Genomic DNA, 5,000 nt, shown 5'->3' with positions numbered 1-5,000 from the left:
CAGTTCTCTGTAAAGATGAAGCTATTCTGGTTTTAAACATGGGCCGAATTTATTGTTGACATTTGAAGGCTATATCTTCTAAATACGATGCATCAATGACCAAAATAATGGCTGATGGGTAACGGACTTGACAGCTGTGGTGACAGTTCTTCTGAAAGGTGCAACCGGTGGGGCAGGATATGCTCAACATTCGCGAACACCTGATATCATCACTGTTATGACAGTGATTCATGAGTGCATGTCATCACAGCTGTATTTATTCTAATGAGCTCTGTACTGTGCTAATTTTGATTTAGTAAACTAGTCTTGGAGTGGCAGTCTTGTTTGTAGCGGTCAAAAGGAAGGGAGTGGCTGTCCTCCATTTGTTGAGGCACTAGGCAGTGATTCGTGGATTTCACCACTATTGTGCAAAATGCCCATTCAACATGGGCCAGAGATTCGGTCTTTATCACAGATAACAGTTTTGTCGTTTCAGATTGACAGATAGCATTATCTATGCTAGCTTTACGCGTCTGCGTGTGCTGTAACCTCACTGTGGTGCAGGGGTGTAACGTTCTCTTTGAGAATAGTTTTTTTCTGGATGTTTTGCGACAAAATCAATATTATCAGGCAAGCCAAAACCGAAATCGCTGAAAATGTCATGTCTGCATAAAAGACAGTTCTAGTTTTATGATCAAGAACTTTCATTTATAGCCGAACCGCTCTTGCTGATCTGCGAACAAGCACCAGGTCAATCAAAGGTACCAATAACTGATTTTGTTTTTCAATTACTATTTTGATTTTTACAAAAACAACCATTGAATTTCTTACCTGTCGCGGTTTTCATGCTAAAACTATATGTCATTACTAAATGTTTGACCTGCAATAGTCGATGATTAATAAATCAATGTTATCTAGTGGTGTCGTTAAACAAAACAAACTTTAACTTAAACTTTCATTCTGCGATGAATTGTGAACATCACTGTTTACAAAAAAGCACTACGGATAAAACGTACGATTTCACATTAAAATAATTCGGTATACTTTCTTTTCATCGAAAATATAGATTTAAAAAAAAAAAAAAAAAAAAATAATAATAATAATAATAATAATAATAATAATAATAACTTGATAAATACGAAATGCTTACCTGCAATTCTCTTCTTTTTTCTCTCTCTCTCTCTCTTATTTTTCTTGATTTTTTTTTTGATTTTTTCCGTCTAGAACTTTCTTGCAAGCCAAAGCCTACTTGTCTGACAATCGGAATGAAGTGTACCTTTCTGGTTTTATGATGAAGAAATCTTTCCTCGGAGAGATCGCGGGCGCTCTTGGGGCAAATCTGCCTTTGTAGGTTGTGCGGGTTTGGTGACAGCGCTAACTAAGTATTGACCCACTCCGTGAACTATTAGCCCAACGTGACATCACAGCGGTTGGCTCCAATTTTTTCATGCTGGGGAAATGGCTCCCTTGAGATCTTTGAGAACTTGGTTCCTCTTAGATCACGGAAGTCGAGGCGGAACAGGCGCGTCGTAGCCTCAATGGTAGGTAGGGTTGGGGGGAGGGGTGTGTATAATTGTAGGCGTCAGAACCAAGGATGGGGTGGGGGTAAGAGAGCTCTTGTCTCAGAAGATAATAAGGGGGTGGGACGTAGCCCAGTGGTAGGTAGGGTTGGGGGGGGTGTATAATTGTAGGCGTCAGAACCAAGGATGGGGTGGGGGTAAGAGAGCTCTTGTCTCAGAAGATAATAAGGGGGCGGGACGTAGCCCAGTGGTAGGTAGGGTTGGGGGGGTGTATAATTGTAGGCGTCAGAACCAAGGATGGGGTGGGGTAAGAGAGCTCTTGTCTCAGAAGATAATAAGGGGGCGGGACGTAGCCTCAATGGTAGGTAGGATTGGGGGGGGGGGGTATAATTGTAGGCGTCAGAACCAAGGATGGGGTGGGGGTAAGAGACCTCTTGTCTCAGAAGATAATAAGGGGGCGGGACGTAGCCCAGTGGTAGGTAGGGTTGGGGGGTGTATAATTGTAGGCGTCAGAACCTAGGATGGGGTGGGGGTAAGAGAGCTCTTGTCTCAGAAGATAATAAGGGGGTGGGACGTAGCCCAGTGGTAGGTAGGGTTGGGGGGTGTATAATTGTAGGCGTCAGAACCAAGGATGGGGTGGGGGTAAGAGAGCTCTTGTCTCAGAAGATAATAAGGGGGCGGGACGTAGCCCAGTGGTAGGTAGGGTTGGGGGGGTGTATAATTGTAGGCGTCAGAACCAAGGATGGGGTGGGGGTAAGAGAGCTCTTGTCTCAGAAGATAATAAGGGGGCGGGACGTAGCCTCAATGGTAGGTAGGGTTGGGGGGGTATAATTGTAGGCGTCAGAACCAAGGATGGGGTGGGGGTAAGAGAGCTCTTGTCTCAGAAGATAATAAGGGGGCGGAACGTATCCTCAATGGTAGGTAGTGTTGGGGGGGGGGTATAATTGTAGGCGTCAGAACCAAGGATGGGGTGGGCGTAAGAGATCTCTTGTCTCAGAAGATAATAAGGAGGCGGAACGTAGCCTCAGTGGTAGGTAGTGTTGGGGGGGGGGGGGGTATAATTGTAGGCGTCAGAACCAAGGATGGGGTGGGCGTAAGAGAGCTCTTGTCTCAGAAGATAATAAGGGGGCGGGACGTAGCCCAGTGGTAAAGCGCTCGCTCGATGCGCGGTCGGTCTGGGATCAATCCCCGTCGGTGAACCCATTGGACTATTTCTCGTTCCAGCCAGTGCACCGCGACTGGTATATCAAAGGCAGTGGTATGTACTACCCTATCTGTGGGATGGTGCATATAAAAGATCCCCTGCTGCTAATCGTAAAAAGTAGCCCATGAAGTGGTGACAGCGGGTTTCCTCTCTCAATATCTGTGTGGTCCTTAACCATATGTCTGACGCTATATAACGGTAAATAAAATGTGTTGAGTGCGTCGTTAAATAAAACATTTCTTTCTTTCTGAAGATAATATACCGGACGACAAAAAACAAACAAACAAACAAAAAAAAAAAAAAAAACATCAAATCAGAGTTATGGTTAGTTTGTGAAAAGAATTTCAGATACGATGACAAGACAAAAAACAACACTGAAAGAAATGCAGTCTTTATATAGGGTATTCTCAACAATGCATGCTGGATTACTAATGCTCAAATCTCGATGTGCGTTCATCTTTTTTTCTCGCGAAAGCGAGTTGGATACGTTTTTAAACAACGAGTTGTGAGATAAATGGCATCTAACGGACACGAACGTATTATTCTGTTTCTTACATATCCTTAAAAAACAGGTTTTAAGCAAATTTTAACATCTTTTACGACTAAAAGTTATTTACAACCGTTGCCCTTGTAGTTGACTTACGCGTCACAGACATATGCTTGCCAAGTAACTATACGTCACAGTGTAATCGATTTCCATCGTGCTGGGGTTTTTTAGGTTTTTTTTGTTTGTTTGTTTTTCGGGGTTTTTTGTGTGTGTCTTTATTTTTTTTTATTTTTTTTTTTTTTTTTTTTTTGGGGGGGGGGGGTATTGGACGCATGGCATTAGTGACCTGGTCATCACCTGGGAGCAGTCAGTCGTATGTCTTGAATCTGTTAACACACGTACGTTTGTAAACAACTATGTGTTATCAAAAATAACGCACTTGGTGTTCTCACCAACAGGTGTATAAAAAAGAAGAATTATTATATATTCCTGGCTCCTCCATTCGCTCCTGTCTACCGACCGGCCTCAGTGACGTCGTGGCAGGCCATCGGTCTACAGGCTGGTAGGTACTGGGTTCGGATCCCAGTCGAGGCATGGGATTTTTAATCGAGATACCGACTCCAAACCCTGAGTGAGTGCTCCGCAAGGCTCAATGGGTAGGTGTAAACCACTTGCACCGACCAGTGATCCATAACTGGTTCAACAAAGGCCATGGTTTGTGCTATCCTGCCTGTGGGAAGCGCAAATAAAAGATCCCTTGCTGCCTGTCGTAAAAAGAGTAGCCTATGTGGCGACAGCGGGTTTCCTCTAAAAACAGTGTCAGAATGACCATATGTTTGACGTCCAATAGCCGATGATAAGATAAAAAATCAATGTGCTCTAGCGGCGTCGTTAAATAAAACAAACTTTACTGTCTACCGACGCCAATGATCAACTTTTGCTTTTGCCCACCTTAATTGGTATTTAAAATGACAGAAAAGATAAATATACAATTTTCCATGATGTAATGAAGAGCAATAATTTTACGAGTCTCGGGTTTAACATTTCATTTCAACTTATTCCCGTGCTTATATCGGATCCAATTAAGGTTCAAGCACGCTATCCTGGGAACGCAATTCAGCTATCTGGGCTGTCTGTCCAGGACAGTGAATTAATTGTTTGTGGTTAGTGTGAGAGAAGAGGTGTAGTGGTCTTACATGTACCCAGTGTACCCAGTGATTCGTTAAAAGTCACATGCATACATATATACATGCATACATACATACATACATACATACATACATACATACATCTCTGATTGGTAGCGTTCCGGCCCAACAATTGCGGGCGATTGGGTGCCACAGGTTAGGGTCTCGGTAACGGCATGAGGAAATTTGTGAAGGCAATAAAGGATTTTAATATCCCCTGTTTCAATGTGTCATTGAATATATGTATGTTTACGTCAAAACCCGACATACATACAACAGAGATATTCAAAATATAAAAATACATACATACATATGTCTCACATTTTATTTACGCTTATATGGCGTCGAACATATGGTTAAGGACCACACAGATACTGAGAGAGGAAACATGCTGTCGCCACTTCATGGTCTACTCTTTTCGATTAGCAGCCAGGGATCTTTTATATGCACTATCCCACAGAGAGGATAGTACATATCACAGCCTTTGTTACACCAGTTGTGGAGCATTGGCCGAAACGAGAAATAGTCCAATGGGCCCACCGACGGGAATCGATCCAAGATCGATCGCACATCAGGCGAGCGCTGTACCACTGAGCAACGTCCCGCCCATACATACATACATA

Source organism: Gigantopelta aegis, chromosome 2 (assembly GCF_016097555.1).
Source record: "Gigantopelta aegis isolate Gae_Host chromosome 2, Gae_host_genome, whole genome shotgun sequence".
NCBI classification, from domain to species: Eukaryota; Metazoa; Mollusca; class Gastropoda; order Neomphalida; family Peltospiridae; genus Gigantopelta; species Gigantopelta aegis.
This window is presented reverse-complemented; position numbering follows the sequence as displayed.